Genomic DNA, 14,049 nt, shown 5'->3' with positions numbered 1-14,049 from the left:
AAAAAATCAGAGTGATAGATGAGAAAAAGGAGAATTGAAGATCTGAGAGTCCAGGATGAAAAAGACATGCGTGCACTAGATCAATATGATCATACATTTCCTTAACTATATTTGTAAGTTTTTCCAACCCTCAAAAGAGTGACCATGTTAACGTATATGGTAATGACAAGGCTAAGGAGATAAAGTTTTTAACACACTTTTATAAAGGAAGCTAAATAGTGCGAAATCATTTTCCAAATAAATACTTTAATCTTTTTTTTTACTTTTAGACATTTTGTTATCTAATTCATGAGGAAAAAAAGATAAAAGACTTAAGATTTCAATAAATGTGTCACTGGTTTGTCAATAGTATTTATTGACAGTAATATTTATTCAATGTCTTCTGAGGGCAAAATATCAGCTACTATTAATAAGGTCAAACTGATTCCAATCCTTGAAGTAACAATCTAATAAAGAAAATGTGTTAGAGAAAGCCTATAAATGAAGCATAAAGGTAAGATGGGGATTTATCTTTTAATTCTCTCTTCGATGCTAAGTCCCAGAATATTTATGTTACTTAGACAGTTTTAATCCCATTTGAGTTCTCACTGGAAGGGAAACGGAGAAATATGGAAAACCTACTGGAATGAAGCATAATACATTTAAAGCAATTAAGAAGCCTCACTTCTTATAGAGAAATGCAGTGGGGTGAGGGTGTGTACGAAAGGAAGGTAAGTTCCAGATGGTTCCCATTCAAAATTAGCAGGTATAAGTTAACCTTGCTGCAAGAAGTTTTATAAAACTCTTTGGCTCTCTTACTTACGATAATAGATGGTAGAGGACATTGTTCACAACAGAATGATCTAGAGCCAGCCAGGTTTTGGTTAATTGAATTCTCATCTTTAAGTAAAGGATGAACTAAGTAAAAAAAAATAATTAAACATGTCATAACTCCATCTATTTAAGTTGTCCAGATTTTGCATGCTGGAGTATTTTAAGAAATTTATGAAAGTTGTACTTATTTTTGATTGAGAGTTATACATGTTTCACAGACATATGTTGGTTTATTTCAATTTTGATATTTTGCTTAAAATAATTTTGGTGTTTTCCTGATTTCTATTTCACATAAAAATAAATTTAGCCTGAGCAGAAGATGAATGCTGACGAAGCCAACTACTTTTTCAGCGGAGTGAAAGGAAACGTCACTAGAGGGAGAGAGGAGTTAAGGGGCTCATTTCTGCAGCTTTTCAAGTGACTCTCAAATTTAAGAATAAAGGGGCTAAAAAATTAAGCCCCAACTCATAGCTAAGAGGCCTCTGCTGACCAAACCTCTGTTTTTAGGGTTCTCTTTGAATGATGACTCAGAGAAAACTCTTGGAGCTCAGTTTATTTGACTTGGAATCACCTGGTGGACCACACTTAGGTCTGAAATGAGCTTGCGGTTTTAGACACGCCAAGTCTGTAGCCTAGTTCCTAGCAAGGCTCTTTTGTAGGGTGGATTCCATTTTGGGGCCAGCTCCAGGGGCACGTACCCAAACCTGAGTAGGCCCCATATCCACTCTGTTCCACAGTCGCCTCAGATCTTGGTCTGAGAGAAAGCTGCATTGTTTCAGCACCAGGATGAGAGTGGATAACTACTTTAGAATAAGATTAATGAGGTTTCTGTGAGTACAGGATAAAACAACATCCGTAGTTCTACCATAGAGAGATTAGAAGGATCCAAGACATGTCCCTGACTAATTCAAACTGTTCACTTGATAAGACATAAACTATATGTAAGAATACCATTTCCAAGTCTTTCCAGTTAAATGTCCACTTAAATATTCAGTTAAAACTCAACTCATTGCTGTTATTACTCTTAACAGAAGCAATAATCAAAGACCAAAGGGCTTACTGGATTCCAAGCAAATCAGTGCAAAATGAACAATATCTCAGAACATCCTGACCATTTTCAAATAGCAAGGACAGAGGAAAATATAGGCACCCAGACTGAAAATTACAACAAAAAGATTATCTGTAAAATAATCAAAATCCAGTTGATATCAGATGATGTTTCCTCTGTAACAAGAAAGGGCAGAAGACAATAGAATAGCATTACAGTATTCTCAGGGGAAAAGTTTATGAATGAAGGGTTTGACCTCATTATGTTGTATGAATAAAGGCAGAAGAAGAAAGGCAATTTCATGTAGTCAGGGGCTCATAACATACACCCCCAACTCACTCTTGTTGAAGAATTCACTTGCAGGAACCATAGAACCCAAGACCAGTAAAATCACACACTAAAGGATTAATAAATGCCTTGGTGAGGCACCAAATATCCAGCTCCTCACAGGAGTGTGCAGGGCACCACACCTGAATGAACTTGTCACATTGACAATTCTGCCGAAAGAGAAAGGAGGTGCTATTCATTTCTCTAATGGTGTCTGGATGAAACTTGAAAGCAAACAATTTTATCCTGAATCATTATCATTTATTATGGGAACAGCCCTGTAATTCATCACAAGAATTTCCCCTCCCTCAGGCAGTTTTACCCCTAGATTTATAAGTTCAATTAAATGCAAATGCATTAAAAATAAAACAACATTTAGGTAGGCTTATAAAAGACTGTTATAAAATATACCAAAATTAGATTCTTTGACTGTTTGGGCAAATGGATGCCTTTTATCTTTCTTATTTTTTTCATGTTTTCCAAATCTTTAATGAGGAAGCAAGTCTCACCTTGTAAACTGACATCTACGCTTAGGGAAGCATGGAACATTAGGAGTGTTTCCTTGGGTTTGGCCAGATGCTTTCTCATCGAGGTTCCTAAAGTCCAAGCCCATCCTGAGATCCAAGGTCCAAATCATTAACTGACTGCTTGTGTCACTGCCACTGGACAACTCCTACCCAAATTGAACAATATCCTATTTTCAGATCTTCTGCTTCCTGGACAAACTATAGAACCATGAGCCCAGGACTCAGTGACACATGACTGAATGATCAGGCCAGAGTTTGCCTGAGGTTCAAAAACAGACTATGAACAGGAAAACAAGAGAAACACTAACCAACAAGCAAACTCTCAGAATCCAAGGGGGAAAGAGAAGGTGGCTGAATAGAGCACAAGGGAGGCAAATGCAGGGTGACAGTGTGGGGAGCAAGAGTGGTGGAAAAGGGGCCTGGTGTGCATTCAGCATACCAAGCTCCTTGCTAGAAAATTTCCCCTATGTTAGTAATTTTATCTAAATAGCATTATTTTTTCCCAGCAAATACTGAGTAAGCCCTATGTGCATGAAAGCAAGGTCAATGTGTATGACTGGGCAGGTTACATACTGATGCACCCCTGAGGATTGTTTCTCAAATACGGGGTCCCTAGACCAGCAACATTGGCTGCACCTGGGAAAGTGTCAGATCTACACATTCTCTGACCCCAGACCTATAGAATCAGAATGCTGGGAGTGAGGTCCAGTCATCTGACTGCTAACAAGCCCTCCAGAAGTTTCTGATATTCTGATGAACACTACTACAGTGTGAGCAGGTGAGTTAGGGAATGCCATTCATACTGTGATCACTGTTCATTTATTGATGAAAATCTTGTGATAAAAGTGAAGCATTTTGCAGAATTTACCCATTTCTAATTCAGACAAGGGTCATATGGACTAGTGTAGCAGCGACCACCCTAGGATGGAAAAGTCATCTCCATTCCAGAGCGGGGCAAAAAGGACAAAATCTCAGAATCTCCATCTCTTACTGGAGACTCTTTAAATTCCCAACTTTTTAATCTGCCACTAGGCAGATGTCTGGTTCTGAAATAGGTGTGCCCCCAAGTTCCCTTGGTGGCCTCCTGACCAATAAAACATCCCATACTTCTGCCCATTACATTCCCTTGTTGAGAAAAAGCACAGAAGGGGAGCCATCATTTTCTGTTTGCACATTTCAGTGGCTTTGCGGACACATATGGGAACGGTGCATGAAACTGTTAAGTGATAGAACTTACACTCATGGGTCTTGAAAACACTGCATTGAATGAAGCCTCACTCTGAGATGGATTTCTTTAACTCTGAGGCTGTTTTCAAGCAACAAACTTTAATTAGAAAGTTTAAGTTATTGCAAACCTAAAGAACCTTAGCTTGTACCACTTTGCTAATTTAGATTATTTTATATTTAAAGAATTGTAGCTGGACTGTAATCACCATCTATATATATTGGCTTGATTACGGATTGTTGACATTAAGTGGCATTAAGATGACCTTTGAAATATTACTTTCCCTTTCTATTAGAGGCTTTTGTGTAAGGTTCTAAAAATGAAAGGCTCATTAGACACCATTAAAATAGGATTTATTCCATATGTGTAACCAATAATTAAGTAGAATATTACTCCCTCCCCTAATCAGCTACTTAGAGTGCTGAGAAGCATAAGTTCATATTCAAAGCAGTAATAACAGCAAACCTTTCCTGATCAGGTTTCCATACCATTGCTAATGTCAACTAAACCCAAACAGAAAGGAGTCTATGATGCCGGACATGCTTTTTAAAATATACATTTGATTTGAATTAAGGCTTAGTGTTTACGACTCTGGGAGGTACACACTTTCACAATTCTGTCAATTAAGACCAATTAATCCCATTAGTGATGGCTGATGCTAAGATACACAGCAAGAACTGACTGATGAAGTATATGCCAGTTCACATCTCCACATACAGCCCAAAGATAACAGAGAAGAAATGCATGGGCAGGAGGATCAGCAAATATTTCTAATCCTGCAGGTACTGTCAAAGGGACTTCCACAATAAGTCCAAGAGTTCAAGTCCACTTGAATCAAGCATGTACCTTCAAAAGCTGTAAATGAAAGATGACTTCTGTGACTCAGAAAAAGATGGTCAAAGGGCCACCTTACACACTTGAGGAAAGGTGAGAAATTTGACACATGAATTCAGCTGGGATTTAGTTCTGGAAGCTTCTTTCTAGACCACTGCTTCCCAGCTTCACCTGGGAGACTTGTTAAAATACAGGCTCTGCCTCACTAGGGCTAGGTGGGACCTGAGATCCTGCATTTCTAACAATCTCCCAGGTGATACTTCTAAATGGTGAATGTTTGAAGGTTACACTTTGAGGAGCAACAGTCTAGGGATCATTAGGTCACCCTAATCTCAAAAAGGCACAGTTTGGTGGGATTTTAAAAAGAAGAAGTAAAATAAACAAAAGAACTAGAAAATAAATAAAAGAAGAAAAGAAAGAACCAAACTGTGGCAGTTTCACATCTTAGGTTGTGAAACAGTTAAATCTAATTTTAAAATTTAAGTGGGAAGATAACAGGGGGAAAAAAAAAGTAGAAGAAAAGTCAGAAAAGAAGGACCAAGAATCACAAGAAAGACTGCAGAAGCACACTGAGGCCATCGGATTTTGTTTCTCCTTCTGCGGACTTCACATTTGGACATACAGGTCACTTCATGCCACTCTGGTTTCTACTTCCAGTGCATTCTTAATAGTACTAGATGCTCTAGCAAATCTTAATATTTACATCAGTTTGTAGAAAGTGCTACATAAGGGAGAAAAAGAAAATCATTCAAATGTTTTGAGGCTTTTAAAAAGTATCTAATTCACGAATCGATTGTGTGGAATAACAGGGAATTCCTCCTGCTCCTTGTTTTGTTCAGACTAATAACTCCACAATGGGGACAGAGAACATGCCCCTATATATTCTTGCTTTGTGATTTTACTCATGTTGCAGTCAAATCACCCTCTTGTCCTTAACAGAGCATTGTACTCAGGAGTTACTGGGTTTCCCTTTGGTTTGGTAAAAGGTAATACCTGATTTTATAACATTTCAAAGGTTCTACCCAGAGTAATAACAGCCTCACTGGAAATTTATTTAAAGTTGTGATAAGGTTGTCCCTGGTTAATTTGAGAGTCCTCTTAACTTCAGGGGAATCAGTGTAACCCAAACTGAGTTTCCAAAGTTTCCAAGTATCTAAACAGATTTGCACTTGCATTTCCTACAACAATCTTCAAAATTTCCCTGACCCTAGGTTTGGCTGGGGCAGGAGGAGGGGAGAAAAGGCTGTGACACTTTGGTCTCAATGAGTCAATCACTCACTGAGTGCGTGCCAGTCATCTGGCATCTGGCATTCTGAAGTGGCCTACAGTCCTCATTTACCCAGATTATCTGGAATTATTAACATTTTTGTAGAATTAATATCAAACTCTTTCTGTAATGTTTTCCTAAACTGTAATAAAGAGATTCAAATTACTATGTTTTTCCTTATTATTCTGGTGTACAAAATGGGCCTATTAACTAGCTCATAAATACAACTTCCTGCCTTCTTGTGCTGCTTATTTTTGATGAAGAAATCTGTATAAAACAAGGTTTACTGAAATGGACAGTACATACACGTTTCTTATTGGTTTAAAGGAATATGTTGCTTTTTAACATTTGGGTCATGAGTAAGCAGCTGATTCCTAAAAGAGTCTTTGAAATGAGGTAGCAAATTTAATGAGAGTTCAACTTAAAAAATGAAAATGAAAAAAACTTTTCAAGAAGCCACAAGACAATGTAGAGAGAAATATGTTATTCTTGTTACAACATTTGAACCATATTAAATTTTTGTGGAAATTATCAAGTGTCTGGTTTGTAACAATTGAAAGGATCTGAGGACAAATGGAACCTCATCATGGGTATTATACCATGACTGGAAAAAGAATATTCACAGTGCAACACTGATACTTAAGACATATCATATGGCCCTCTCTAGCTATTCTACACATATAAGGTATCATGTATTATTCATGCTATACCAATACAATGCCAGAAAACTACAATTTCAAGTGAATAATTATTTCTGTGAGTGGGTAAATAATGAAAACTGGTTGTCTGGAGGTTATGTAAACACAACAATAAGTTTTTGTTGCTGCTGTTGTTTATTAGTATTGATTTCATTCAATCTGTGAATACATATCCACAAGAGCATGTATACTTCAGGGGTTGACAAACAACAAAAAATGCATTTGATAACATGCCAGTAGAGCAAATACGTTTTATGGCTATGTAATTGGCTCTGCATAAACATACCTATCTTAGTCCATCTTCTGTTGCTAGAACTGAATACCACAGACTGGGTAATTTATAAAAAATAGAGGTTTATTTAACTCACAGTTCAGAAGACTGAGAATTCCGAGGGCATGGCAGCAGCATTTGCTGAGGGCTTTCATACTGTGTCATATCATGGCAGAGAAGCCAAAGGGGAAGTTGGCATGTGAGAAAAGGGGGTGGAACACAAGAGGTGACCTCACTTTACAACAGCCTGCTTTGGAGACAACTAATGCAGTCCCACTAGAGTGAGAACTCACTCACTCCTGTGACAATTAGCCCAGGCTCACGGGAGCAGCATTAATTCCTCTTAACAATCCAACCACTTTTTAAGGCCCACCTCTCAGCACTGATACATACAGGGGGACCAAATTTTCAACATATGAACTCCAGGTATCATAGTCAAACCGTAGAAACAGCTAAAAGCAACCAAAGTATTTATTTTTCTGTGTACCTGTGTTTCTGATCACCATGTAGCCAGGTATAATCCATGTACATGTATCTATAATATATAAGCATAATACTTCTATGAAGTATAAAGCATACAAATAAAAGCAGTGCTCAGATGTTTTACTACTCTATATTAAAGAAAATAATTATTTCAAACTCTAAGTACAGCAGTATACCAAGTGACCTCCTCCATGCAGACCATGCACATATTGAGTTTCTCGCACAATGAGTACTTCATTAGGCTCTGCAAAAGTAACATTGGTTTTCATCTCACCTTTCCTGCGCTCATAATGTGTTGCAGGAGATAGATATACATGCAGAATAAATTTGGAATCTGACCCTGCTTGCTCCAATACCCCCATATTATTTTATATATATAAAAATGAGATGACTATTGCAGAGGTGAGGAAACCAAGAGAAGTTTGGATAATTCAATCCTTTCAATTTTAGGCAATATTTTTGTATTTAAAAAAGTCAGAAACATTCTCTATAACTTTTGTTTCTCCAAATCATCTGCCTCAGAAATATACTTTCTTTTTTTTTTTTTTTTTTATTATACTTTAAGTTCTAGGGTACATGTGCATAACGTGCAGGTTACATATGTATACATGTGCCATGTTGGTGTGCTGCACCCATCAACTCGTCAGCACCCATCAATTCATCATTTATATCAGGTATAACTCCCCAATGCAATCCCTCCCCCCTCCCCCCTCCCCATGATAGGCCCCAGTGTGTGATGTTCCCCTTCCCGAGTCCAAGTGAGCTCATTGTTCAGTTCCCACCTATGAGTGAGAACATGCGGTGTTTGGTTTTCTCTTCTTGTGATAGTTTGCTAAGAATGATGGTTTCCAGCTGCATCCATGTCTCTACAAAGGACGCAAACTCATCCTTTTTTATGGCTGCATAGTATTCCATGGTGTATATGTGCCACATTTTCAACTTTCAGAAGTCAGATAGGGAAAGATGAAGTAAAAGACAACAAATTAAGCAAAACGAAATAAGAAGTAGAAAACAAAAAACAGAGAGAAAGAGACACTACAGGTCAAAGAAGGGAAGGGGGAGGAAGAAAGTATGAGATCTATGGCTTAGCATATATGTGATCAGGCCTGTCCCCTCTTACCTATCCCCCCATATCTCCTATCTGGGCTCCAGGCCAGCCAAGCTGCAGTTCCCTAATTAAGCAGCATGTTGCTCTTTGCCTCTCACTTTTGCGTATTCTACTTCCTGTGCCTGGTAACATCCTACTGACCCTTTAGCTTGGTGCCACCACCTCTGGGAAGCCTTCCTTTAGGCTTCTGCCAAGGCACAACAGATCAGTGCCCACAGATACCCACCATGCTTTGCCTACTGCCTTGCTAACACTTGGAAATATAGTAATTGGATTGTTTGTTCCCCCTACTAGGCTGTGAGCTTTATAAGGACAAGGTACTGAGTCTTATTAATACTTTTGTTGCCAGCACTAGGTACAGGGCTTGGCATATACTTGGCAAGTGATTGTAGATTATTTGCTAAATAAATGCTAAGGAAAATGGAGAGAATGAACTCTTTGTAAGAAAGTATATTGATTTCCTAGACTTTCTTGTGCAGTAAGCTCATTAAGGCCTTTTAATTAGGTAGGGTTAGTTACTGCTCATGATGACATCAAATGGTCAACACTGCAAAAGCTTTTATAAAATATATTTATAGGTTTTAGATGCTGAATTTTAATGTCCTATAGAACTACTGTAAAATGTATCTTTAATTATTTTAATATTTAACCATGCGAGGAAAAATACTAATAACAACATATGGTTGTGTTTTTTGTGAATGTGAAGCATTTACTTCTTTATTGATATTCTGAGAAATTTGTAGCAACACTGGTGAAGTAAGTGAGCTGTTTTCCTACCACTCCCTTTTCCAAATCTGAGCTAAACACACAGATCTATTGGGAACATGTTATTAGCAATAATTCAGGGCACACAAATGTGTGCCTTCTTCATACATAAAGGAAAAGAAACTTTTAAATTGCCCTTTAAAAGCTGAGCTAATATGCTGTCAAATATGCCAGGAAAGAGCCTCTCATCAGAGTTTCTCATGCAAAGAAAAAAGATCTTTCGACCTTGCCCTGAATTACCCTGAGTCAAGTGTCCCCACACAGCAGGTCAAGCACTTTCCCATGATGCCATGCCTCTGTCAACCATCCTATAGCCAACCTCTCAGAATGGGAGGCAGAGACTCCAATCCTGTGTCCCAGGTTATAACTATGCTTGGCTACAGGGTTTGTGTTCAAAGCACATGGGCTGAAGCAAAGCCTTGGCTCTGTCTTCCCTGTTGGCAATGCACTTGGCTGCCCAGTAATTAATTGTCTTTGACTGCAAAGATGAGAATTGCCACTGCTTGCCTTCAGTTTTATTAAGAATTGGCATGCTTGGTTTAACAGAACTAAGCAATATATTTATTTACTATGGTGTTTCCCAAAATGATTGCTGAATTCTGTCATCTCTTGACTGAGAAACTGTTTGCGGGTTGCAACAGAATGTATGCTAACATACATACAGCAACACAAACCTCCAAGACAAACTGTTTAAGTCAATTTGCTTATCATATAGGCATATAGGTGCAAATATGTGCATATGCATTTATGGGTACAGCCATGGGCACACACTTTAACACTTGCACACATATCCCACACAGATTCTGTAATAAATGTGTGTGTTTAAGATCTGTGTGCAGGGGTGTAGAAGCAAGCATGAATTTGCCAAGAGAGAAAAGGAAATTCACACACGAAGAGAATAATTTACCATAAATTGGCCCACACTGAGTTTATTCCAAAAAACGGAGTGCAAGATGCCAAATTTTTAATGGCTCTTGCTATTCCAGATCTGGCCCTGACAAGCTTTGGAAGAGATGCAAGTGGGCAGGAAAGACGGGATTAAAAAATTATATCTTAAGCCTTTTCACTTTCAAATGTAAAATTTCCACCACTGTGACAGGGGGAAAGAGAGTGGCAGGGATATTTTCCTGACACTGTGCTTTTCTCAACAAAAAGCCATCGATTTCCACTATGCACTTCTTAAATATAAATCCTATACTTCTTGTTAAAAATCATCTGTGACTGGCTGCCTAAAAAAGAAAGAGATATGAAAATAATGGAACTCAAAACCTTGCATTAGCCCTGGCGGCCATTACAAAGGGGTGATCTCAGAGTGATGCCTTCACTGCAGCTCCATAGTCCTAGGATTGACAATCTTTTGTGACAACCCACACTGGTTCATCAAAACCACTCACTTGCTTCTAAAATGCGTCACCTCCAGTTTCTTTTCTTTCAAGGTGGAACTTTTCTGCATAGCTTTCCCATCACAAGCCTAGCTGACACACAGCAGGGACTCAGAAAACCCTTCATTCTTTCCACTTGCTCTTCTCTTTTCTTGTCCTGATTTTAAACTACTCTATCCCATTTCTGAATGTCTTTCTCTTTTGGTTGATGAGGAAATCTCTCTCATATTTTACCCCTTCTTCCTACATGCCCTTCATCCTATATGTTCACTCATGGGTAAGAAACTGTATTAAATCCATTAACTCTTTCTATTGATGACCTTTTAAGTCTTAAGACCCACACTCACAGTTATTCAATCACTGTTATGCATGCACTGCACTTTGATCCCTATAATTCTTACGAAAAATACCTTGGCTCAGAATTGTAACCTCAATCTCCCTGACTGTTCTACTTAATACACCTTCCATCCCCTCTCTGGAACTTGACTCCAATGATCACAAGAATAACAGATCTATGAAAAATTCTGCTTAAAATTGTCAAGTCTAGGGTAGATGAAAACATTTCATCTCAGTTTAAATTTGATGAGAATATGGGTCTAATTATTTAGAGTAGTTGGCCTTTGCATTGAATTTAAAGTACTATTGTTTATTATTTCCATAAAAAGTAAAAGAATTAGTAAAATGAGTTGTTTCCATGATATGTTTCTTCCTTTATTTTATCTCTTTGCCATCTTACAGAGCCAACAATTTTGGCTGGAAAGTATTTAGCACATAGTAAATTCTCAATAAATGTGAGCCATTATCATCAACATCCATATGTATTCAAATTGTCTACTATTTTATTGTTCCCATTTTACAAGTGAAGGAAATTGAGACGTAGAGAGGTTAAGTGACTTGCCAAAGTCACACAGCTAGTAAGTGAAGAGCCTCAACTAGGATCATGGCCTTTTGGCTCAGTTATTTAACCAAGTATTCCCTCCATGTAACTCCAAAGGAATGTTATTTTTCAAGAGGTCAAGGACATAAGAAAAGAAACATGTCTTAGAAGGAATCCAGTTGTTCTCTTTTTTTCTCTTACAAAGTAAAATATATTAATAATTTAAATTCACAAAGACCAACTATCTTAAATTACACTAATCATTCTCATCAAAATCTGAGCACAGAGTTAAACCATTAGCAATGATGAGAAAGTACTGTGAGGCTTATGTTCTTGGCACAATCTTCCTTTTTAACTAACTATACTTCTCAAATAAAAACAAATATGGTATACATCTGTGAGCCACTCAGAAGCCTGGGCTGCTGAGAAAAAAATGCAAAGTGATACCTGGCATAAAAGAGTCAACATGGCAATTCTAGAAGAACCTACAAGATTGTACATTCAGCCAAACAATGAAATATCTTACAGAAAGATCCCTTTTCATTTTATCAAACACAGGATCCTGAGAATTACTACCAATTTACCAACAGTAACAAAACTTGGCCCTTCTTAGGTGCATACTTAGCTTAGTTTTTCTTTAAAGTAACTTTACCTATGGAAAAAAGAAAGATGTTTTAGAAGTTCCCATAATCTAACAGGTGCCTAATACATATTAGGTGCTCAACAAACTGTCTTTTCCTGGAAAAATGATAAATCAATGGAATATTTGCCTAAATATTTGTTGTAGCACTTTCAATTCTCTTTGAGGCAAAATTCCTCGAGAAAGAGAAAAATAGTTCATTTTGCTATTTTCCACTGGTGGATATAAGAATCCAATCTGCATCATATCAGAAGACACATGGCTATTGACTGTTCCATTGTTAAACTTGGCCTAGACCTCTCCTCTGAACCCCAAGCCCTACTGCCTATTCAGTATCTCTACACTGAGGGCTCACAGGCATCTCAGAAGTACATATTCCAACACTTAACAATGACCTTTTCCCCCAGAGTCTTCACTGCCTGCTCTTTATTCACCCAGCAGTTCAGCCCCAAAACCTACAAGTCATTCTTTACATTTCCCTCTCCCACATACCTGCCTCTAATCTCCAAGTCTGCAACCATCTCTCAAACATGAATACTTCTCTCCATCAATATCTGACTTTCCCTAGGCTAAGCCACTATGGCATCCCACCTGGTCTACTTCAATGATCTCCTAATAGGTCTCCCCCATCCACTCTTGTCCTTACCCACCATCTAGTGTCACACTGAAGCTGGAGTCACTTTCGAAAACTAGAAATCTAATAATGTTCCTCTTTTGTGCAGAATTCTTCAAAGATTTCCCACCAGTTTTCAGATAGTCCAAAGCCTCTCCATGGCTCATAAGTCTTGCTTGATGTGGCTCCGCCTACTTCTCCAGCCTCATCCTCATCTCTCCTCCACTTCCCTTTGCTCCCTCAGCTCAGTTTCTCAAGGGCGCCATGCCCCTTCTCACCTCAGGGCATTTGCACATGTTATTTCCTTTGCCCAGAAAAATGTTTTCCTCTTATTTGCCTGGTTAAATCCTAGGCATTATTTACAGCTTAGTTGAAATATTTCTTTTTCAGAAAAGCATTCTCTGTCCCAGTGGTTATGTTCGATATCTCACCTATACATCCTTATAGCATCCTCATGGGATGTGAGTCCATTAGGACAGGAACCAGGCTTGTCCCTTTTCATGATGCAGCAGCATGTGCAGTAAGCATCCAATGCAGATGCCTTGAATAGTGGACAAGTAACTTCTCCATTAAAATGCAAGTTATTCATATTAAAATGCTTTCTTCTTCACTTCTCCTCCCTTCCTCTCTTTCTTTCTCTTTTTGAAACTATGCTTTTAGGGCTTAAAATCTGCTCAGAATAACCATAAATTCACAGGAACAGTGCTTATTCTAACAATGGGGAATAATAAAAGATGACACAAACTTACAGAGCAGACCTTCAGGTCTGGAGACAAAACAAACAAAAAAGTTTGTGAAGCCCTCTATAATTTCTAAGTTCTACAAGAAATGCATGTTTTCTAGATTCTAACTGCACACACAGAAATATCCCAACTCATTTTGACAGAGCTATCCACCAGGGAGATGAATAAATAGCTTCACTAAATACATATGGTGCAATTACACCCAGCAATAAGTGACAATAGGTCTTGCTTTATAGTAATCTAAAAATTCAAAGCCCAATTATTTCAGCTTCTCAGTAAATAATACTGAAAAGACGTGGTAGTAAAGCAACTTAAGAACATACTGTATTAGTAAACGCTAATGATCTCTTTATGATCCACAGAGCCACTTCTTTTTCTTCTGAAGGAAAGAAAGCTTTTTGTAAATTAAGAAAGAAAAAAAAAAAGCA

The 14,049-nt window shown here is 38.0% G+C and overlaps 1 protein-coding gene across 2 annotated transcripts in view; it reads right to left on the bottom strand.

The window, feature by feature from the left end:
- GLIS3 (GLIS family zinc finger 3) overlaps positions 1-14,049 on the bottom strand; it is a 481,604-nt gene that overhangs the window by 113,171 nt on the left and 354,384 nt on the right. The gene's annotated exons all lie outside the window — the stretch shown is intronic.

This window comes from Piliocolobus tephrosceles, chromosome 14 (genome assembly GCF_002776525.5).
Source record: "Piliocolobus tephrosceles isolate RC106 chromosome 14, ASM277652v3, whole genome shotgun sequence".
Taxonomy (NCBI): Eukaryota; Metazoa; Chordata; class Mammalia; order Primates; family Cercopithecidae; genus Piliocolobus; species Piliocolobus tephrosceles.
This window is presented reverse-complemented; position numbering and strand designations above follow the sequence as displayed.